Source organism: Heterocephalus glaber, unplaced genomic scaffold (genome assembly GCF_053883595.1).
Source record: "Heterocephalus glaber isolate CG9 unplaced genomic scaffold, H.glaber_assembly_v1.0 deba00000546, whole genome shotgun sequence".
Lineage (NCBI taxonomy): Eukaryota > Metazoa > Chordata > Mammalia > Rodentia > Bathyergidae > Heterocephalus > Heterocephalus glaber.
Genome location: NW_028258147.1, coordinates 42,584,274 through 42,609,257, shown reverse-complemented (window position 1 = coordinate 42,609,257; position 24,984 = coordinate 42,584,274). Strand labels below are relative to the sequence as shown.

The 24,984-nt window shown below is 40.2% G+C and overlaps 1 long non-coding RNA gene across 2 annotated transcripts in view; it reads right to left on the bottom strand.

Annotated features, from left to right (window-relative positions):
- Positions 1-24,984, bottom strand: part of LOC110345376 (uncharacterized) — a 114,443-nt gene that overhangs the window by 80,024 nt on the left and 9,435 nt on the right. Inside the window, exon 2 of one of the 2 annotated variants that reach the window (XR_015448786.1) lies at positions 13,704-13,850. The exons of the other annotated variant lie outside the window; for it this stretch is intronic. This is a non-coding gene — a long non-coding RNA (uncharacterized LOC110345376). The remainder of the gene's footprint in view (positions 1-13,703; positions 13,851-24,984) is intronic. 2 annotated transcript variants of the gene reach the window in all.

Here is a 24,984-nt window from a genome sequence, read left to right as displayed (position 1 = left end):
TACGCAAAGATGGTGATTCCATGTGCATGTGTCCTGTGTTCACACCGGGTGGAGCTGATTTCTCCTCTTAAATCTGGACTGGCTTCATTCTTCTTTGGCCAACAGAATGTGCCAAAGGGGAGCTCAATCTTAAGAGGTCTGACAATTTCTACTTCCTTCCTTCCAGGTGCTCCTTGTTGGAGTGAAGATGCCATGCCCTGAGGAAGTGCAAGCTGCGCATGGAGAGGACCATGTGAAAGAGCTAAGCCCTCAGTCAGCACTCCTAGCTGAGGTCACAGTCAGCAGTGAGCACCACAACCAGCATGAGAATGAACCCTTTTAGACATTTCCACTCTGTCAAGGTGGCTGTAGCCCCAGCAGAATGGTGTGGAGCAGAAGCTTAGTCTAAGTGAACCTTGTCAGTCTCTAGAGATGGAAAAGTTAATAAAAAGGTTGTTCTTTTAAGCTGCTAAGTTTTAGGATGGTTTGTTGTGGCACTGGATAACTGAAACATAAACTTTGGCCAAGACTCCAGCAATGAAGCAGTTGTGTGCATTTGATCCCAATGAACATCATTTTAATCTCATTTGCATCATATAATTGTTTAATTACTCTGTGGATATAATTGCAAATTACCTAAATCATGCCTGCAAATGGATCAGAAAGAAAAAAATCTTAATTTTATTAACCACCAATTTACCACATCAATGGGATTCACACACCGTCTTTATTTTAATACTTTAGCTGTTGAGAGAAAAATGAAAAACAAAACCCAGGTCAAAACTATCAAATAGAAACTTAGAATTATCTTCTGAGTGCCTACATGCCAAGATCACAGACATCTTGCTTGGTGCTGAGAATAGGAGACCTCAAAATTTGTACACCAAGAAAGAGAAGAGCAGAGTAGGCTCCAGAAGCTGTGAGCTTGACTTAGTCTTCTCTGTTCCTCTTGCTTACCCATCTCTATACTCTGAACACCCATTGACTAGTTAGGAGCCACCACTGGCTGTTGCTGGCAATATTTATGCAAGTCCTTAAGACTGAATACAGAGAAGACCTGAGTATCGCAGTGCCTTTCTGGGGTCCCTTTCCTGCTCAGATTCCAAGCAGGTGGAAGCACAGTGTTTCTCAAAGAGCCCTGCTTTCCAGTGCTCCAGGCCCCCAACCCTCCCTACCTAATGTCCACTCTAACTGTCCTGACCTTCAACTGAGGACCACATGACTTACTTTGTACCAATCTCCTCCAGATCTCTAACCCTTGAGCCCTAGAAATCTTCAACTATACCCCAATTGAACTCCCTCAAGCAGCTGACTCCTGTCAACCCTATGTTCCGCTTTCAGAGCAAGATCTCATGGCCCTGTCACATGTGTCCCTATGACCCCCATCCTTTCCTTCATGGCCCTAGGCCAGTCCTTCACTGGTGTCACTTACAGGAAGACACAGAAGCCCTTCCCTCTCCCTCACCTTGGTCCCTGCTCTGTGGTGTACCTGCCATTCTGTGGAGCTTCAGCCCTGCAATGGTCTTGTGCATTCACTCAACATGCATGTCTAGTCTGTCTCCTCTCTCAGGCCATGGCAGTGGTGGAGACAGCAGCACCACGCACATCATAGGTGTTCAGTGAGTGTGTCTTTAATGAATTACGGCTTCCTCCTTTATGGTGTTCATTTTTCTTTTAAGAATTCAGTGTTTTTATCCTGCAGACCATCAGGATGCTCTAGGTCTACAATCCAATAGTGGAAAGTTTCTGTCTTTACCTAAAGTCTTCCCAGATCAAATAAATCAAGAGAAGCATCTGGAAATCTTAGTGTGCCTTGATATCCTGGAGTTCCCAGAGCATTCCATGAACAAGTAGAAGGCTGTTGTGTTGAAGGAACCCAAATAAAATGTCAGCCCAAAATATTCCACATTGGTGTACTGATGACTTCAAGCTGAAGGGACCAGCAGATAGGATACTCCATGGACCTCTTTCATTTGCTGGAAAGGGGACCTTTGGGATGCAGTTAATTGTCACGAAAACCCTCCCTGGGATTCCTGTTTTCTGTCAGGCACAACTAACACACCACGGGAGAGACTAAATTTTACATCTGGACCAGAGTGCCTGCAAGCCTGGTCCTTTCTCCCTAATCACTTCCTTTCCCCAATTTATCTGTCAGACCTGCCAAGTCACCTCGTTACCCACAAAGAGGTACCTGATGGCACAAAGCAACAGGATGGATTAGAAGAGGATAGATCTTAAACTAGCCAAAGACTTGGGACTTTTTCAGAATCATGTAGACCCCATCCCAGAACAAGTGACTTGGAATCTCCAGATAAGAAGCTAGAACACACTTAGGAAACACAGGTGATTCCAAGGCTCACTCCACGTTAATTATTAATGGCCTAAAAAAATGCAAACAAGGAAGAGGGTGATTCATTTCAGAAAGAAGAGAATGAATTTGAATTGGATCTGGAAGAATGGATTAAACCTAAGTAGAATAAAAAGAAGAAATGTATGTTCAGAGTGGGGTCCTAGAAGGGACATAGCATGTCAGACTGGCCCAGCCTGTCTGCATTCAAGCAATCCAGTAGAGGAGAGTGGGAGGCACATCTGGAGAGGAACATAGCATAGTACAAGGGATTGTGCAAAGCCAAACTTCAATGCACAGCTCCTTGAAGGTTTTTGGAAGGAATGCATAGTAGAGGTGGTTTTGTTTAGAAGAGTCGGTTTGTTTCAATGACAAGAAGAGTGTCCGTGCCAGGGCTCCTCTCTCTACAGTGGGAAATGTGGTCCAGCACCAGCTTCCCCCACTTTCCTCACTTTTATCTTCCAAGGAGAGTGTCAATGCCAAACCAAATATCAACCAACCTTAGTTTGGCCAAGTCAGCAGAGAAATATAAGGAGGAAATAATAGAGATGCTGCACTTCGCTTCCCAAGTTTTTAATCAAGCTACGAGATGTCTACATTTTTAAGATGAATAACAAATCAGATGTTGTGATAGCTGTAAACTCAACTACTCAGGAGGCTAAGACAGGAGGATCACCAGTTTAAGGCCAGCCTGAGCAACTTAGATCCTGTCTCAAAAAGAGCTGGGGGCTGTGCTCAATGGTAGAGTGCTTGCCTAGCATACACAAGGCCCTGGGTTCAATACCTAATATTGCAAAAGAAAGCGTAATAATAATAACATAACAGAGTGAGCATGACATCTTCCATATTATTATCTTTCAATTTACTGAAAGAAATTGATGTGCTTTAAAATTTGCCTTTAGAAATACATGCTGTCTCCTCCTTTCTGCTACAAGAATCTATTTGCCTGTAAGAGGATTTAGATCACCTACATCAGAAATGCATGAGTACTTGATTTTCAGCTTCAACTACAAAAATTATATTTTTGAGTCCCTAGAAATAGGGTGACTTTGACAGTTCTATGAGTGTTGGCAAGATTGACTCTATAGCTTTGCTTTAAGTCCAAGGACAGAAAGAATGGCAGATGTGATGAAGGGAAACCTCTGATGTGCACAAGAGAGAAGAACCTTCCTCTTACAGTACTGATGAACATGGAGAGGCTGAGGCTGTAAAGGGAGTACTGAGGTCCCTGTGTCAGTGTCCTGGATACCTGTCCTTAACCACTGCTTTGTAGTAGACTGAGGTGGGAAAGTCTGACTGCTCCCACACAGTCTTTACAAAATAGGTCTTTGGTATGTCACCACATCTGTCCTGGCAGGTCTAACAATGATGAACAAGACTGAGGAAAGACTAATGGTGCCCCACAGCCTGTCCAGGTCTGGAGAGGAACCAGCAATTTGTCTCTTCCTCAGTGGAGAGTTTCAGAGGATCTGAGAGTGACTAGGCTGACCACAGGCCACAAAGCTATGGGTCTGCGGACCATGGGATCTCATGACCTACGCCTAGCTGAAGCCAGAAGGGATCTGCTCCACGTACACAGCAAGCTCTGTACAGAGGCCTAGCCTTCTGCAACCAAAGACTGGGGCCAGGGCCACAGGACCCGTGACCTCCTTCCACCTCCTCAAGGTCATGTCCTTTCTTCATGCAACCAGTTCCCCCTCCCCCGGGAGTGGGGGGAGGGTAGAAGCAGAGAAAATAAATCTGGATTCTGAGGTAGTTGGAAAACAAGCACTTTCCCATCTCTTTCTCATCCCCAGGACAGGGGGCTTGTAAGAAAATTCACGTGATTTGTAAGAAACTATAAAATCTGGATTTTCTTCATTCAGTCGTTGCTCTTATTTGTGCTGGATATGTTCTAAGCTCTTCCTCAACCTTCAAATACTATTGACCCCATATATACTATTTCTCCTACAATAAACGCCCATGATAAAGAGTAACTGCTAGGCCTATTATAACAATATACTGTAATAAAAGTTATGTGAAGGTGGTCTCACTTTCCTGAGTCAAGACAAATATTATTACTCTTAGACAATGATTGACCATGAGAAACTGAAACTCAGGAAAGCAAAACTGCAGGAAAGGGGATATTTTTCTGCATATATTTTTGTTATTTTGTGGTATAGAAGGGACATGCAAGAAAGAGCAACTATTCTCTTTATTTATATTGATAAATAAAATTGGATGTATTCACTGCAAATACAGCATGGTATTTTGAAACATACATACATATATATATATATATACACACATTGCCATATGAGTAAGCCTCATAGCATTATTATTTTTGTGGTGAGAGCACATTGTATCCAGTCTCAGCATTTTTCAAGAATATTATTAAGCATAACCATCATGTTGCACAATAGTTCATGTATTTTATACTCACCACAATTACTAGTTTTTCTCCTTATAGCACATTTTCTAAAACATCTCCCTAATGGAAACTAAGTCATGGTCATTGTAGTTAGGTGTTACAACAAAAATTCCAAAGTTAATTGACAATATACTGCACTTTCCAAAGGAATCCATCCTTTCTTCCCAACTTCTAAATGCAGCTGCTGTCCACAAGGTGGCCCTAAACGCAACAAAATACAGCTCCACTCCTGAACACCAGGGCCTCTAGGAGGAGTTAAATCCTCTGTTTTTGGAAACATTTATGAACTCTAATTGAGTGGGGGAAGGACAGAATTAAACATCGTGCTAACAAACTGGTACGTGTCTTTGGTGTCCATTTTCATCAGGCAGAGCAGAATTACAAATCATATGGGCAGCAACACAGCACATTGTGGCTGTGTTGAACACCAAAGAACACTATCTTACCTCAGAGGATTTTTGCCGGGTTTTTAAACACATGAAACTATAGCAAGAGAAAAGAACAGGTTCCAAAAGACTGGCAACTGTGGACATAGGGTTTTAAAAAAGAAAAAGAAAGAAAAAAACAAGCTTCAGCTATTGCAAAATTCCAGATTGCCAGATTTCTTGATTCTGGCTTTTAATCAAAACACAGCCAGCTGCCTGTATTTAGTGTTAATTGTTAAGCTTTTCATCTCAGCCAATCATTTTCCTTCTGAGCTGGCACTGTAACGACAACAACAGAAATATAAAACTCTTTTCCTGACCCAGTTGGGGCCGGCAGGGGGCGGGGGGGGGGGGTGGAGAATTAGTTCTAGGACTTGGTCAGCGTTCCTGTGAAGAACATAGCCTCAGCTTTCTAAAACAAGACCACAGACAACATCTTGCCTGGAAACTTCCCTCGCACTTGCTATATTAACGGACAGTGTGTTTAGTGCATCAACCCTGTAAAATCCTTCTCTCCTTTCCCGCCAAAGAGTTCCTCTCTCCCCAAAGAGGAGCACTTACATTTCAAGGAGAGGAAGATTTTGCTTGGGGTCAGCTAGAGGGGTGGCCACAGAGGAGCCACCTTTCTTAGCTCCTCCCTGCTTCCTCGTCAGCTGAGAAGTCTGAGATCACAGCCCTGTCCTTGACTCTGTGCAATTTAGAGAACGTTTCAGTCTGCTCCTGGGCTGCTGACAACTGCAAATGTCTTACCCTAGCCTCTGAGTTTTCCTCAGAGGATAGATAGCTCTGCCTCCTTTCAGGACTGTAGTGCAAATCTCTCTCTCTCTCTCTCTCTCTCTCTCTCTCTCTCTCTCTCTCTCTCTCTCTCTCTCTCTCTCTCTGTCTCTCACCATCAATAATGAACAACATATAGGTCTTCCCAACAGTACTGAAAGGGTAGCCAGATCATCCCAGGACAGAACCCAGGAAGTAGAGTAGTTTCCTCCAAGGCGTACAGAGCCACCTCCCATAAACAATTCATCAGGCTCTGACAAGGTTAATCTACAAGGGCATCACCAGGAATTGGTCACAGTGCACAGCAACAGGTTTTCTTCTCTCTAGTCTTTCACTTACAGAAGACAGCTAATATTCAAATTGTATAAGCAAACCCACAGCTGATTAAATTAAATCTCTTCTCTCCCTTAATTTGCATAACTTGCCATAATCAGAATGGAGAGTGAAGGGTAATTAAAAGGAGAAAATAAGGACTGGGGATGTAGTTTAGTGGCACCACACCCGCCTGGCAAGCACAAGGTCCTGAGTTCCATCCCTAGTACCAAAAAAAGAAGGAGAAAATATATAACATAGCTTTTTGGCACTAGGTATCATTGAACTGAGCCTGTAAATTTTACTGAATGCACAACAGTCCTGGGCTACTTTTGGTTTCAAAATATAAATGAATGTGAGTTGCTGAACTGGGGAGTTAATTAAGAAATAAAGTCTTGGAAATCTTTCATAAACAACAACAACAACAAATCTTACAGGAAACATGTCAAGCCAACATGAGCTGAAAAGTTTGATCACACCTTTTAGTGGGACTGTCAAAGGCATCCAACATACCACACCATGCTCTGTCCTGGCCCTTGGAAGGAAAATAGTTCAGGCCATGTTTATGTTATGGCAAAGGTCATCTCTCTCCACGATCCTCCCCATAACTGCCCACAAACTCTCATTCTATCTTTGTTTGACCTCCCACGCCTCACCCACATAACCTATGTGCAGGATCACAACCAGAAAGAAAACCCCGTCTGTGCTGCAAGCAACACCACTTTGCACATCCAGCACGCACACTCCTTAATTTTCTTAATTTCATCTTTGCGTGACGTTCCCATCACGGAGGATCTCAGAGAGAAGAAAGAGAAAAGGCAGACAGGCGCTGGAAAACCACGCCGATCTCTGTAGGGTGCCCCCTCCCCTCCTTAGCTCTCATCCACTTCTCAGCAGCAAGGTGACAGCAGGCCTGGGCTCGAGCAGAAGCTGAGGACCCTGGAGGAATGATTGTATCCCTGCTTACAGAAACAACAACTGAGGCTTGCTGAGGGCCCTGGGCTCACCACCAGAAAGAAGTGGGCGTTCAAATCCGGCACTCTAGCTCTAGAAGCTTTCCACTCTTAACTGCCATGTTGTGTTGTTTTCCAGGAAAGCAGGGGTCCCCAAACCCTGGGCGTGAACTTAACCTGTCTGCAGGCTGTCAGGGACCAGCCTCAAAGCAGCAGGGGAGCAGCTGGTGAGTAAGCACAGCTTCTTCTGTTTGCAGCCACCCCTGTGGCCCAAATTTCACCTGAATTACTGTCTCAGCTTCTCCTTCTGTCAGATCAGCTGAGGCATTCTCATAGGATTCTCATAGGAGCAAGAACCCTGCTGTGAATCATGCATGTCAGGGGTCTAGGTGGTACGTACCTCTGAAACCAGCACCCCACCACATCTGTCTGTGCAAAAATTGACTTCCACAAAATTCATCCCTGGTGCCAAAGAGGTTGGGGACGACTGCTGTAGAGATACTTAGACTATTTTACTTCAACAACAAGATGCAGAAAATAGTTCAGAAATTGTGATTTGTACCTGTCACATCAAATTAAATTTGTACTAAAGCTAACTCTGCATATTTTTAGCTTGTTCTAAAGGTTTCTTGGTAGATGGTGAACTGCAAAACCTAACTTGATTTGTTACATTTAGTGTATGAGGATCTTCCTGCAGGGAACTCCAGAAAGTGTTCTCTCTGACTGTCTCTGTCTCTGTCTCCTCCTCCCCCTTCTCCTTCCCTCCTTCCTTCCCTCTCCCAGAAAAAAGCCAAGAGGAGGAGGCCACTCTGATAAACAATCATGAGGTGTCTGTAGATGGCCCTGGAGTTGCTTGCTTGAGGAAAATGCTGTGTACAATTCTTTTAGCTCTAAGAACCAGGAGCTCACAAAGGCTGATGCAAGTGGTGGTCACTGCCGAACACTTGGGAACAACCACACCGTTACGGGGAAGAGTAACTCTCAACCTGTTAAACGTCAGATGTGCCAAGTTCATGGTCTCCCAACATCAAGGAATGAAGTCGTGAACTAGAGGAGAAAGTTAAGAGAGTTTTATTGGGAATAAGGAGAAGAGTAGCTCCTGGATTTTCAGGAAGGGTTCTTAGGCCCTTTGTCAGGGATAATTTATACAGCAAAATCACAATGTGAGTCAACCTATAGGATTACAAGTATAGTTAATTAATATTGATCCAGTAGGGAAACAAGGCACACAGCAAGGGTGTTTGAAAAGAACACAGGCATTTTGGAGAAAGAATGGGTCTAGATGTTCTGGTCGCCAACCTACATGGTCTGATGCCTCTCTGGACTCATTGGACCAGATGGTGGTAATTACAGTACAATCTCGAAATGCTCTTTATCTCTAGGGAGACTCACTGGCCTGTATGTTGCATCTCCATTTCTAGGTATTCCCTCTGCAACAAGATTTCAGTCCTAACTTCAATGAAGGACAAACTAATTACCTAAAAGATAACTGGGAATATAGGTTCCTGGATATACACCCTGTGACTCTGATGAACTACATGGGCCTCAGGGATAAGAAAATGGAGAGGGTAGGTGTGTTTGAGATAGATAACTTGAGACCTCATGTGTCTGGTACAAAAAGGAATAAAAACATCTGAAAAGAAGATGTAAGATTTTTGTGATGGTTTGGTGGAAGCATTGGAGAAGAAAGGGGAAAAAAAGAAGAAGAATCAAGGCTTCCAGTTTGAGGGGCTTAAAATATAATTGGATTGTGGGACTCCACAAGTTGATTTTCAAGAGAAAAGTGAGTTTGAACCAGAGGTCCAAGCTGAGTTATATCAAGACAGCTGAAAATGCCAATAGTGATGCAGATAAAGGCAAGCCTACAGATGAAAGGAAAGGGTGGGATGACTCCTTTGGGTGCTGCAGAGCTCCCCCAGGAGTGAGAATTAAGGCTTGTATCTAGATGTCACCCCTAAAGCCTCATGAACTTATAGGTGGGGTTTTTGGGAGCTAGCTTAATAAAGGGTATGTGATGCTGGGATTAAGGGTGTGTGGTACTAAATTAGTCCACTGACAGGTTTGGCATAGTTTTGGGTGTTAATAATGAGAAACACCACCCTGAGTGTGAGTGGCATCACCCAGAAGGATTATAGCCTGGATGGAAGGCAGGCTGCTTGCTGCTTGCTGCCTCCTGCCTGCTCTTCCATGGGGTGTTTCTCCCCTGCAATGCCCATTTACCATGCCACCCTGCCTTGAAGCCAGTTAACTATGGACTGAAACCTCTACAAACTGTAAGCTGAAATAAATATTTCCTCCTTTAACTTATGTGTGTTGGGAATTTTGTCTCAGCAACAAGAAAATTCACTAAGGGAAAGGGCAGAAGCATAGGGGAGTGGCTACAACAAGCACTCTGAGAAAGCACCCAGAAAGAAGCAAGAATTAAAGGACTGTCACCCCTCTGTATCCAAGGCACTGGTCCCAGGACCCTTTCAGGTACCAAAATCCAATATAAGTCCTTGATGGAGGACTTGCATATAACCTACACATATCTGCCCACGTGCTTCAATTTACCTCTAGGTGACTTATAATACCCAGTATGACGTAAATTTTATGTAAATAATTACTATGTTGTGTTGTTTAGGGAATAATGACATGTAAAATACCTGTACATTTTCAGTACAGACATTTTTCATTATGCTTGATCTCTAGTTGGTTGATCTGGAACCCACAGACAGATAGCCAACTGCATTTGGAGAGCAACTGCACCAGCAGTTATGGAAAGCAGCCAGGGTGGAGGCAGGTGTGCAGAGGACGGGACTGGCCTTGGGGCCACCACACACAGCTCAGTCCCCCAAGGCCCTCTGCTAGTCTCATCCTGCTACTCCTCATCTGTTCTTTAGCCCAGCTCCACCCACTTTTTTTTTTTTTTTTGGTACTGGGGATCAAACTCGGGACCTTGCACGTACAAGGCAGGCAGTGGAACCACTGAGCTAGATCCCCAGCCAGCCTTCCACCCACTGTTTATCCTCTGCTAACTTCACCAGCACCTTCCTGTCTTCTGCCTTTGTCTAATCTCCTGCCTAGAATGCCTTCCCCTTGCCTCCTCTCTCCCCAAATCAAAGCCTAAAACAGGCTCTCTCCCACCCCTGAGTTCTGGATAGCTTTCCTGATGCTGTCTCTGAGTTTTTCCAATAATTAGAATCTGTTCTTTGTGGTAGAGAGGGAAGAGGGGGGACATCTTTATAAATGTATGTCCTGCTTTTAGGCAAATAGGGGGAGCTCAGAGAGATTTTCATGTATCTGTGTCTTTTCAATTGGCTTCCACTCAAAATGATCCTCGGTCCAAGTGGTATATTTGGAAATGGTATATGTTGCTGTCCTCTATACTGTCTATACTGTGATTTGTTTAACTGTGTCCAAGGGTCTATTGAAATTGAGGGGTTGGTCTGCAGGGTGGCACTATTGGAAAATGGAGGAACCAAAGGGGGAAGTCACTGGGTTACTAAGGGTATCCTTTCTGGAAGTAGTTCTTGAGAGAAGATTGTTATATAAGCCTGAGTTTGGCCACCCTCCCCCTGCTTCTAGTTGGAGACATAATTGCTTGCTGTACACATATAATTGCCATCTATGCCATGAGTTATGCAGACAAATAATGGCCACCAACCCTGGGCTATGCCATTTGGAATTCAGTGTCCAAAACTATGAGGTAAGATGAAAGGGAGAACAGGACTCCTTTTCTCCTTATAACATTAGCTGCCTCTGGTGTTTCACTATGGTAACAAAATGCTGATTAATACCCTGCCTTGCGCTGGGGAGGGTATGTTCTTGGGGAAGGCAGTGCTCTGCAGTTGAGTCTGGGGCAGATGAAGCTTCTGGCTCAGCAGGGTGGTATGTGAGGGAGAAGGAGGAACATTTCCCTCTTCCAAGCCTGAGCCCTGGGAGAACTGAGCTGAACTGGAATTGACAAGCACTCGGGTCATGTTTAAACTTGCACAGATGGAATTTTAAGCACATAATACATGAAAGTACTTATGCCAGGAAGCTAGCTTTTGCAGCACATTTCTGCGGGCCCTACAAGAACAAACAACAGAAACACATGAGAGAATGTCTCAGTGAGGTGATTTCTGTCTTTTCTTGTACCTGAAGAAATGTGCCTACTTGAAAAGTGTCTATGGAAACTTCCTGCTGAGGCAGGTGGCACAGAGGATGAGGGCAAAGTCTAATAAACTTTGAAGTTGGTTCCTCTCACCCCATCCATATCCAAACCCAAATCCAAAGTCTCTCACGTCCTCCACCAAACCCTCACTGGTTGTGTGAGACCCCATTCTCTATCTGGGGAAATGGAAGCAGAGATTTTACAAATGGGATAAGTTCAATGAGGACTGAGACATCACAGAGCTCCAACTTGTGCCACGCTTCCTGGACCGAGGTGAGACTTAGTCATAACTACTGACAAAATGAAGTCCTCACCAGGAGACAGTGGGAAGGATGATCATGTAGGCCATGACACAGGTGACTGACTGTCAACTGCTTCCCAGCTCCTGTGTGAACGCTGGTAACTTACGGTGCTAACCTCAAGAGAAGCCAGTGAGTTTTGAGTTCTGGTGGCACAGATGCTTGGGGTCTACTAAGACCCATTGTTCTCCTCTAGAAATTCTCTTCCTTCCTGTCTCAGGAAGCTTTTTTCTAGTAGAAACAATGGATGGAAATCTTTGTTCTCATGTTAACTATATTCTCCCAAATCTGTTGTAATGTTTGAGGTATACAAGAGTATTTTTCTTTTTCTTTTTTTTTTTTAGCACCGGGGATCAAACTTGGGACTTTGTGCTTGCCTTGCAAGCACCAGAACCACTGAACTAAATCCCCGGCCCCTATGAGAGTATTTTTCACCTTTGTTGTGTCACTTATAAAACTTAAAATCCAAGGGGAAAAATTTCTTTGCTTTTCTTTTGCTACTTCGTCACCTTCTCCTTGAGACAGTGAGCAGAGGGTTCCTGGGCTGTTTCTGAGCTTAGACAGCAGTAAGATAGGAATATTTGCAGTGGAGACCCTCAGGGGAAGAACATTTTAGTTAAATATTTGAAAATGATTTCACTACTTTAAAAATATCTGAGAAACACAATCTTTCATATGCCTTGTGCATAATCTTCAAATTAATGGCCATTGAGGGCCAATTAAGGACCTCTCCAAGTGGTCTGCCTGCAAAAAGCCCCTGAGAAGGACCAGACCGTTATCAGTCGCCATAGTGACCCACTGACTTACTGAAGGTCCTTCAACATGGAGTCTCTTGCCCTGGGTGTGAGTGGACCAGCTGGCCATGCTGACCTTGCCGCCACATCAGAAGAAGCAGCTCCAGGATGCCATTCCTCCCTGGAGGGAGGGCACCCAAGGAAGCTGGAGCCCAGTCACAAACCCCTTGGGAAGGCCCAAAATGCTTTCTCTCTCCCTTCAACTGGCACTATTGAATCTCTTCTCTTATACACTGAAAAACAAAAATAATGAAGAAACCTGAAACTATTCCCTGACAGAAGGTGCACAGTGTAGGCTGAATTCAAACTGTGCCCCCAAGTTAACCTTGGTTAGGTTACTTTAACTCTCTAAACCTGTCTTCTGCAAAATGAGATTTCCAAGATCTGCTCCAAACAGTCAATTCAAACAGTAAATGCAGTGCTGGCTCCTTTCCCCCCACGCATATGGAAAAGGATACATGGGCTGTTTTGTCAGACCAATGACTCTTAAATTAACCACTCACCAATTGCTGCCCTACTTTAAAATCAAACAATGCCATCCACCCACACCATCAACCTTCTGAGGGCAAATTCAAACCATAGCAAAGCTCATGGACCAAGAAATAGCTCCAGATTCCTTTTCCAAACCTAAAAAAAAATTACTGGCTTTCTTTCCCCCTCCTGCATGTCTCAGACTGTGCACAATACCCCTCACTCTGAGCTGCTTTCCCTCCCACTTCTCTGTTCTCCAGCACAACCCCTGCCTCTACCAAGGTCTTTGTTTGAGATGTTTCCCATTTTCTCTAAATTGTACCATGCAATGCACTAGGAGAAAGAATGTTTCTTTTGTGCCATGCTAAATGCCCAGAACATTGTAGAGAACTTCTTAAATTATTAAATTACAAAACCAAGAGTGGTTCTAAAAAAGGGCAAGGGATTCTGGTTCCATGGCAAGATTTATGCGTGTATCTTTCTCTATGCTTCTTTCCTACACTGGTGCACTTTGGCAAGGTTGACACATTAGGGATTCAAGGGTCGCACAGGAAAATATATGCAGGAATTTGTCATCAGAGGATAACTGTGTCTCACCTATCACCAAGCGATTCCTTTAATTCCCCTGCCAAGTAATTCCAACTTCCACATTGTATCATTACTTCATGGTACTTGAGGATCCCTAAGGGCAGGCATAGCATCTCATTTACCTTTATATCGCCCTCCCACTTCACAGTGCCTGGCACACAATAAACACACAGATCACTGTGGTTTAATTGAATGCATCATAATATAACTCACCATGGTGCACTGTATTTAGAATATTCACATGTGGAAAAGTGTCATCCATAGAAATACTGTTATTGCTCTCCAGCTGGAAGCAGCGTTAAGTGGTCCAAAGTGAAAACTGATTTTGTGCTCTCACTTTTGAAAGCAGAAAGAACATCTCTAAGAAGAAGGGAAACAAAGAAAGGGAAATATCAGAAGATAACAAATATAATAGAGCCAAACACCCACAGAGAAAGTATTGTTTAGGTAGTTTGAGGGCAAAATTAGTCATCCCAGGCTGACACTTCTTTGGAATACCTACATTGCTCCATCTCTGGAAGAATAAGCCTGAAAACTTGACATGTCAGAGACACTGAGTCAGATCTTTCAACTCCAAGGTTCAATGGTTGGTTTCCCAGAATAGAGTCTTACTCCTATTTCTTCACAGTCTTGGAGCTGGAAGCCTGAGATCAAGGTGTCAGCAGGATCAGTTCTTTTTAAGACTCTCTTCTTAGCTTGTAGATAGTCATTGTTATGGTTTAGATCTAAAATGGTGCCCCCAAACCACATGTGTTTGGAAGGCAATTGGATTGTGCAGGCAATACTGCTGGCTTGCTTTTGAGAGGCAGGGTCTGGTTGCAGCAGACAGGTCAGTGTGGGCATAGCCTGGAAGGGTTTATCTCCCTCCCTGTTTCCTGGACACCATGTCTAAGTAGCTGTTCTCTGCTGTGCTGTCCTGCCTTGGAGCCAGCTGGCTCTGGACTGAAACATGAACCAAAATATACCTCTCATCTCTTAAGTTGTGGTGTCAGATGTTTTGTCCTAGCGACAAGAAAAATGATTAAGACACCGCTTCCTCTACGGGTCTTCATGTGGTCATTTCTCTGTGCATGTGTGTCCACACATTTCCTCCTCTTGGAGAGACAGCAGTCATTTCAGATTAGGGCTCACCCTAATGACCTCATTTTAACTTCATGCTCATTCTAAAGATGCTATTTCTAAATACAGTCACAGGTTGAGGCAACGGGGTCAAGAACTTCAAAATATAAATTTGGTGGGACACACAAGTCAGCCAATAACAGTATCATCAAGACTAATTACTGAGCTGCTGCCACATGTACTCCTACAAAATCCTGTTGATCACACTTTGCCAAAAATGATCTGTGCTAATCAGCTTTTCATTCCTATAAAACAAATACCTGAGATATCAACTTACAAAAGGTTTTTTTACTCAAAGTTTTGAAAGTTTCAATCCATGATCAATTGGCCCATTGCTTTTAGACCCGTGGAGAAGCAGCATATCATGGCAGGGAGAATATGGGAAGAAAAACTGCTTGGTGCTGGGAAGCAAAGGAAATGAATGGGAGAGGCTGAACCTCTACTGTGGCCTTCAAGGACATGCCTGCGGGGACTGGAAGACTTCCCACTAGGCCCATCTCTTAAAGTCTGTACCACCCCCAACGGCACCAAGCAGGAGAACACCACTGTGACACACGGGCTTTTGGAAGACAGTCCGCATTCAAACTGCAGCAGGAGCCTGGAACTCTTGCTTTAGTAAACTGACAGAACTTGGTGAGGGCAGCACCATCCTATTAATAAGAATTCACTCATTTCGGAATGGAATATTGCCCAGACACACTTTGTTAATGTGCCGAGAGTTACCAGGGATCAGATTATGCCACCTAGATAATGAATATAATGATTATATTGAAAGGCACTAATGGCTGTATTTCCAGTAATAAAAAGAGTAGTAGTACTCTGTGGTTTTATCTAACAACAGACACATGCAAAATATCTCTACCATATGCTACTAATCCACCACTTTTAGGAAGCAAGGGGCAAGGTAATTGTGTTTTTGAACATTTTTTAAAAACTAAAGAATATGAAAAAGTTTGCTCTTTGCTCCTGATGTTGCTGGACAAAAGAGTGAAAAGAAAAATGATGAGCTCAGGGATTCTTGACAGTTGAAGAGACAAGTAGATGTCCTGAAAGCCTCTATGTATACGCTGAAGGAAATCCCAATCTGTCACAGACACAGGCCTAAGACTGCTGACAGTTAAGTGCAGAATCTCATCCTGCGATTGGCCAAATTACAATGAAAACTGAACTCTTACATGATGTCCATTATTAAGGAAGAAAGGATAGCTAGGGGAAAAACTTCCTTCTGCAAAGAGAATACACACATAATCATATACAGGATGTTGCTGGAAATGTGGATGTTTCTATCCTTTGAATGTGCGTGTGTCTTTCTAAAATTCATCTGTTGGAACTTCAGCCCACAGTGAAGACATGAAGAGGTGGGGTCTCTGGGGAAGGGATTAAGCTATGAGGGCTTCTCCTTTGTGAATGGATTAGCATGCTCATAAAAGAAGGAAATGACATGACTTAGTGCATTTTGCCCTTTCACTTTGCATCGTGTAAGGACAAATGGCATCTTGGAACCCCAGAGAACAACCTTCATTAGACACTGAATCTCCCATTGACTTAATCGTGGAATTCCCAGACTCTCAAACTGTGATAAATTTTTGTAGATTATTAATTACCCTGGCTAAAGTATTTTGTTTTAGCATCTAGAATTGCCAAAGAAAAAAGTAAAAAGCCATTCTGGTGTGATTATACACAGAAATGAGGAATGTTATTGGAATGATACAATATATAAAGGTGGTAGTTGTTATAAATTGGCAATGCACTTTGTTAAATTGTGTTTGTCCTTTGTTTTGGGGAAGATGGAATTTGTGAGCAATGAAATCAGATATTTAGCTGAAGAAATTTCTAAGCACATTATTGAAGGAGCAGCTTGTTTCTTCCTGATTGCTTATAGTAAAATATGAAGAGAAATACATTGAAGAGGAAATATTTAAGAAAAAGGAAAGTGGGACTTAAAGATTGGGTAAACTCTCTGCCTGTTCACATTGCTGAATACATACACACTTACCTACTTTCTTTCAGAAGAGAACACAAATGATGTGGCCAATGATAAATTATGGGAGTATACAAACAGAAACACTTCCTGTTTGAATTGAAGGGAAAAGAAATAGGATAAAGAATATCAGGCCTCTTCCCTCTTTTGAGGTTATTCAACATTATATATAATTTTATACAATAGAGCTCTTCGGGTGTGAACGTGTACTATTCTTCACGGCAAGGAAAAGACCTTGAAGGAGATTCAGAGATCATTAGGGTAGCTTCCTTGGATTCAAGGTGAGGACACTGTGCAGCTTCAGTAGGGCAAATTGCCTTTTGCAATGTCATCTTAGGGTTGCCTCCCTAGAATATTTTGGGAGCACATAATTTGTTTAACTTCTCAAGTTCACAGCTAAAGAGGAAGTTTGCTTCAGGATGAATTGTACCCTAAGTCTCACCCATATCTGATTTAGATGAAACTTTGGACTTTAAACTTTAGAGTTGATGCTGAAATAAGCTGAGTCTTTTGAAGCTATTGGGTTAGAATAAATGCATTTTACATGCAAGGACATGAATTTGGGGGATCAGGGATGGTATATTTGGTATTAAATGTTTGTGTCCCCCAAATGTATATGTTGAAGACTTAACATGTTAAACTTAGCATACTGGGAAGTGTTGATTATGATTCAACGAAGTCATAAATGTTGGATTCTCATGATGGTATTAACATCTTTACAAGATTTAGAATTATTTCTTTACCATACGAAGATGCAGCAAGTGTGTGGTCACAGTTCTCTTTTTTTTTTTTTGGTACCGGAAATCGAACTCAGGTCCTTGTGCTTGTGCAACAGGTGGCGAAACCACTGAGCTAAATCCCCGGCCCCTAGTCACAGTTCTTTGAAGAGAACTCTTACCAGGGAACCAAATCAGCCAGCACCTTGATCCTGACCTCCTCAGCCTCTAATACTGTGAGAAATAAATGCCTGTTATTAAGCTACTTGGTCTATGGTATTTTCTTCTGGCAACTCGAGCTGAATAATATAGCATATTAGCAATAAGAGAAGGAAATTTTCATCAACAATTATCCATATTTACAAACTATCTAAGCAATTTTCTTCCCATCATCTTGGTTGGTTTAACTATTTGTATTTTTAGAGGATCTGTATGGTAACAAGGTAAGAGGCACATTTCTGCAGATGCATTAATTGTGAATTCATATTAGCTCAAGTTTAAAAAATAAAGTCATATATTTTCAGAATAGATTTCTTTTACTTTGCTTAAAGATTGAGGGCACTTTCATTTTCTGGACTTAAAAATCTGTTTTTATAAGAAAGCTCAATAATCAGGGGTTCGGTGTGTCAGTTACTATTGAAAATCTATTTCAAAAAATTTTTCAGCATTCTCTTACTTAGTTTGGAAGCACTAAAAAGAAAATCTGTGTGGTTTTTGTTGTTGTTTTATAGGGTTTTTTTAAAAAAATACAAGAGTGAATAAGTTAGCCAGGGCCGGGGATTTAGCTCAGTGATTCCAAAGCCTGCCTTGAAAGTGCAAGGTCCCGAGTTCGATCCCTGGTACCAAAAAAAAAATAAGTTAACCAAATGCCATTTCAAAGTACATATCACCTTTTGTTGTGATCACAAAGCCACTGGGGAGTTAAGTGAATTAACTTCTTCAAGGCAAAAATCACAGTGTGATGGATCAGACTATTTGCCCTACAGCCAATGACCAGGAAAAGAGACATCATCCATTTCTCCCCAAAAACATTTACAAAAAGCACGTCTAAAATAATTGTGACAATACATGTCCTTCTCCAGCTCTCAGCTTCCATGATCATAAGCATGCTAATCATCTCTAGTTCTTCACAGGAAGGGTCACCAAAGTAAGCAAAACATCTATCACTTCATGTTTCTAGGTCCAGAACTCTTCTGTAACAATGCCTGAAGGCTGTCAGATTCTTAGACAAACCATCAGAATGATAAACAGCCCAAATGTGGCAAAAAAGCCTTCATCAGACAGAGGAGAGCAATCTGTGGAGGAAGGCAGGAGGAGAGTGAAGCTTGCCGGCTCTCAGAGCCAAGATTTTAAAGCCTAGAAAACAATGACTGGCATACCTACGGCAGATTTACAATCACTGAAATCAATTAATCATTGAGATTTATCACTATCAGGAGCTTTTGCAGGCCCTGGAAGTACCATGATGAGGCTAAAGGAAGACATGAGGAGCTCAATGGTAATTTTCATTCACATGAACTGTGTCATCTTTTAGTTTCAATGTAAATTACAAAAATTATGAAAAAAATCCAAAATTTCATCTACAATGTTTACAGTTATACTCATACAGTAAGAAAATATTTCAGGTGTCAACTCTATTAGGACTTTGGAATACTTTTTAAATTGAACAAAAAAACTCATTGCTTGAAATCCAAATGCCTCTAAAATTGTTTTTGAAACACGATGAGCTGTGTATCTCTTTAAGAAGAAAACAATTTCATTCTTATCACTAATCCTGTTATTGACCATATTACTATTACTAATGTATATATTGCTAAGGAGATTTCAAATTTTCTGGATTCTTGATACTTTTTAGGAGAGATTTAATAAATTTTGATGACATTTATTGCACTGCCAGATCATGTCAAACTTGGTATTACTCTTCCTCCCTACCAGACGGTGACATACTGAAAACAGACAAAACTACAAACAGGCAGCACCTTCACTTGTGTGTCTTGAGAGATTACTTATTTTCTTAGAAGTATTTTTCAACAGATTCCAATATTTGGCTGGTTTTAGTTATTTGGAACAGCTATAAGATTTTTTAATATTTATATGGTTTCACTGATCAAAATCTCCAGTTCTTAGAAATGCTAGTTCCATCCTCAAACCGAGACTGTTTCTGTATACCTTCTATTTAAAAGAGTTTAACTGAGATAAAATTGCCAGAAACTACACTTGCTTATAATATAAAATTTGATAAAACAGACACATGTATATTTGTGAAACCATCACTACAATCAAATAATGAGCGTATGTATTTTTCAAAGCTCCTTGTGCCCCTTCATGATCCCTTTCAACCCTTTCTTCCCCCCACCCCCATTTCTAGGCAAATGCTTATCTACTTTCTGTCAGATTAGATTAGATTGTAGATTAGATTATATTTTTGAGAATATTGTACTAATAGAATCATAGAGTACATACTCTATTTTTGTCTAACTTGTTATATGCAACAGCAATCTTAATATTTATCTTGATTGTTACATGTACCAATAGCTTATTCCATTTTTGGTTTTTTGGTACCAGGGATCGAACTCAGGTCCTTCCACTCGCAAGGCAGGCAGCGGAACCACTGAGCTAAATCCCCGGCCGACTTATTCCCTTTTGACTAGTATGATGAGTGTTCTGTTGCAGGGATGTATTATATTGTTTTTATTCACTCACAAGTTGATGAATATTTTAGTTGTTTCCAGTTCAGGGACATTACAAATAAAGGTGATATGATACTTGTGCACAAGTGTTCACATGGATTATGAACATATTATGTTTTTTAAAAAATCATTGGATAAATAAGCGTCCAATGGCCGGGTCACATACTGTGAGTATGTTTAATTTTTGAAGACCACCAAACTGTTTTCCAAAATGGCCATATTATTTTATATTTCCCTCAGAAGTATATGAGAGTCTCGATTGTTTCATATTCTTATCCACACTTAGTATGGTTAACGTTTAAAATTTAAATCATTTTGATGGGTGTATGTGATACTCCATTCTGCTAATTTCCATTTTTCTAATGACTAATGTTGAACAACATTTCTTAAGCTTATTTATCATCCATGTATCTTCTTTGATGAAGTCTTATTCAAATCTTTTGGTCATTTTTACTGAATTTTTGTTTATCCTTTTTGAGTTTTAAGAGATTTTTATATATGATGGACACATGTTCTTTGTTAAATATGTAATATGTACTTATTTTCTCTCTGTCTGTGCCATATTTTTTTATTCTCTTAATGCTATTTTTCTCAAAACAGAAGTTTAATTTCATTTTATTTTAGGTGCTGTGGATTTGGATTGAACCCAAGACTTTGAAAAATATTCTACTCTACTCTTGTATCCTATCACTGACCTACCAAACCCCAGGCCAAGAAATTTCAATTTTGATGAAGTTTCATTTGTAAGTTTTTTCATTTATAGAGCACATTTTTGATTTGTCTGTAAGACAGTTTTCTCCTGCCCATGATAACATGGATATTCTTCTATCTTTTCTAAATATTTTATAGTTTTAGATTTTGCATTTAGTTCTATGACTCACTTTTAGTTAATTTTTGACCATGTGGATTCACTGTATGTGTGATGTCTTTCTACACTTTCTTTTTTTCTTTTTTTTTTTTTTTGGTACCAGGGATGAAACTTGGGCCCTTGCATTTGTGAGGCAGGTGGCAGAACCACTGAGCTAAATCCCCTGCCCATTCTAGACTTTCTATTCTGTTTCTTTTATGTATTTGTTCATCTTAACAATGATACCAGAATGTCTTTATTACTGTTGCTTAGTAAGAAGTCTTAGTCAAGTCTTCTAACAATTTTGTTTTTTTCCAAATTGGATTTTAGCTATTGCAGATCATCTACATATTCATGTGAGTTTTAGAATCACTTTGTCAATTTCTAGAAAAAAGATCTGATGAGATTTTGCTTAGGATTGCACTGACTGTGTAAAACAATTTGAAGGAGAACTGACATTTTAATAATGAGTCTTCTATGAACATGGTATGTCTCTACTTGTGTCTTCCTTATTTTCAGTAATATCTGAGCATATCCAGCATATCTTTCTTAAGATTTATTTTTAAATTTTGCAAATTTTTATACTATGTAAATTGTGCTATTTTAAAATTTCAATTTCTTATTTGTGTGGCTAATATAGAAAGTTTAGTTGCTATTTCTACTTCTTTGTCTCAGCAATGTCTGTTCATTTCCGATGCCCATTTTCGGACTGGGTCTTTAAATTTGGGAGGTCAGATTTTTTTAAGTTCTTCATATATTCTAGATAGTAGAACTTTGTCTGAGGAACAGCTGATACAAATTTTTTGCCACATTGTGGGTTGCCTCTTCACCTGTTGGTGGTTTCTCTTGCTGTGCAGAAGCTTTTTAATAAGAAGAGATCCCACTTGTTGATTCTTTGTGCTAGTAAATAAACATATGAGAAAATGTTCAACATCACTGGTCATTCAAGAGATGCAAGTGAAAACAATGCTGAGATTCCACCTCATCCCAGAAAGAATGGCTGCTATCATGAAATCAACCAATAACAAATGCTGGCAGGGATGTGGGGAAAAAGAAATCCTGCTCCACTGTTGGTGAGAGTGTAGACTGCTACAACCACTGTGGAAATGAGTGTGGAGATACCTGAAAGAACTAGGACTAGAGGTCCCATTTGACCCAGCTAATTCCCTACTGAGTATTTTCCCAAAAGAATTAAAGGAATCATACCACAGCAATATATGTTCACCCATGTTCATAGCAGCACAGTTTGTAATAACTGAAACTTGGAAACAGCCCAATTGTCCATCAATTGAAGACTGGATTAAAAAAATGTTTTTTTAATAAAACAGAGTACTACTCAGCCATAAAGAATGAGAAATTAGAGACATTTATAGCTAAATGGATACACATTGAGGTGATACTTTTAAGTGAAATAAATAGGACAGACATGTATAAATACTGAATATTTTCTCTGGTGTGAGAAACTGAAAGTGGAAGTAAGAATCAAAAGGCATAGTAGAGAATGTGAAATAGGAAGAAAAGGTCCAAAGGGGAAGGGGAAGTGGAAAAGGTAAGGGAAAAGTAAGAAGGGAATGGAATTAATATGAGGAAAAAAATGGAAACAAAGTCTTTGTGAATAGGTAGGAGTGCAGGGGTTGAAGGGAGGGCAGGGGAATGGGGATAAAATAGGAATCAAGGTATATTATGTAAAGGTATGAATTTCCAATGATGAATGTCATTATATTGTATACCTAACATGTACCAATAAAATTAATAAAAACAAAAAAAGAAAAACAAAGTTTAGGGCTGGGAACATTGCTCAGTGGTGCCACACCTCCCTGGCAAGCACAAGGTCCTGAGTTCAATCCCCAGTACCAACAAAAAAAGAAAGTTTATTTTTTTTATACTGGGTCTCACTGTGTTACCCAGGCTAATCTTGAGGTCATGAGCTCAAATGCTCAAAAGATCCTTCTATCTCATTCTTCAGAGCAGCTGGGACTACAAGTGTACACCACTATGTTCAGACTTTTCAGAATTTTGTGTATTAATTTTATATAGTATAACACTGTTAAACTCATATTAGTTTTAGCAGCTTTTTAAAGATTTGGTAGAATTTTCTATGTAATCATGTTATCAGCTAATAATAACAGATTTAGTTCTTCATTTTCAATTTTTCAGTTTATTTTTCTTGCCTTATCACTCTAGCTAGACTTTTCAGAGAAATATGAAATAGAAGGGCTAATTCTTGATTTATTTCTGATTTATAAGGGAAATAGCATTTACTCATAAATATGATATTACATGTAGGTTTTCTTTCTTTTTCTTTTTGTACCGGGGATCGAACTCAGGACCTTGCACTTGCAAGGCAGGTGCGGTGCCACTGAGCTAAATCCCCAGCCCCTACATGTAGGTTTTCTATTAATGCTTTATGAAGTGGAAGAGGTTCCCTTCTTTTCCCTACCTGTTGAGACTTTTTGTAAGGAATGGATTTTAAATTTTGTCAGATGTTTTTTGAGTATTTATTAAAGTGATTGCACAGTTTTCTGATTTAAGTCAATAAATATGACAAATTATATCATTTTTTGAAAATAAAACCAGGTTTGTTTTCATAGAATAAAATACATTTGATCATGATGTATCTTTCTTTTCTGTATTGTTGAAACCTGATAAAATTTTGTGAAGAATTGTTGCATCTACATTCAAGAATATACTGGTTGGAAATTTTCATTTCTTGACATTTTGTGTAAAATTTTTGGTATCATATTGGTGCTTGTGTTACAGAATTAGTTGAGAAGTAGCCTTTTTTTCAACACTTTGCAAGAATTTGTTTAGAATTGATATTTGTTTGTTAAATGTTGGGCAGAATTTACAAGTAAAGGTTTCAAATCCAAAGTTCTCATTATAGGAAATTTTTTGAACTATATATTCAATTTCTTTAGCAAATAGCACTCTATTCAAGATACCAGTTTTTGCTTGATTGTAGTATGTTAGCATGTGTCTTCCAAGAATTTTTCCATTTTTATCTAAGTTGTCAAAAAATTTTGACATAAAACTGTTTATGATATTGCCCTATTAAAAACTGATGGGGCCGGGGATTTAGGTCAGTGGTTTCACCACCTGCTGCACAAGCACAAGGACCTGAGTTCGATCCCCGGTACCAAAAAAAAACAAAAAAATCTGATGTTAGTAATTTGTATCTCCTCTCTCTTCCTTCATTGCCTTCTTCCTTCCTTTTACTCTTTCTTTCATTCTTTATTTAATTTCCAAATGCTTGGAACCTAAATAATACTGATATAGGTTGAATTTCCCTATTTATTATAGCCCTATTGAATTTTGAAAATTCAAAATCTTTAATGCTCCAGAATTTGAAACTTTCTGAACTCTGACCTAACACTACAAATGAAAAATTCTACACCTGGCTTCATGTGATGGGTTGCAATTAAATTGTAGGCACACAAAAAAATATTGTATAGAAATTACTTCAAGATACATGAATGTGAAATATAATTGAATTCTATTATATTGGTGGACTTGGGTCCCAACATGCAAATATTACAAAATCTGAAAAAGTATTCCAAAATTTGAAACATTTCTGGCCTCAAGTATTTCTGTATCATTCTGATTTTTATTATTTTTTTTTTGTACCAGGGATTGAACTCAGTCTTTGCACTTGAGAGGCATGTGTGGCGCCACTGAGTTACATCCCCGGCCCCCATTCTGATTTTGATTTGTAACTTAATTTCAATTTGGTGCTAGAATATCCTTGGTAGGACATAAATCCTTTAAAATTTTTATTTTTTTTATTCTTTATTTTTATTTAGGCAGTACTGAGGAATTGGACTCAGGCCCTCACTCATCCTATGCAAGCATTCTATCACTGAGTTACATCTCTAGCCAGCCATTTCTATTTTTTATTTTGAGGTAAGTTATCATTAAGTTACCCGGCTGGGCTCAAACATAGGTAGACCTCAGTCCCCTGAGTATCTAAGAATATAGGTGTGTGCCCCAAAACCTGGCTCCTTTTAAATTTTCTGACTTATTTTGTAACTTAGAATAGGTTCAATCTTGGTGAGTATTCTGTCCTTACTTGAAAGAACATGCTCTACTGTTCATTAAGTGAAAGCAGAAACTACTGATATTGTGCTGATAAGATAAACTTAGA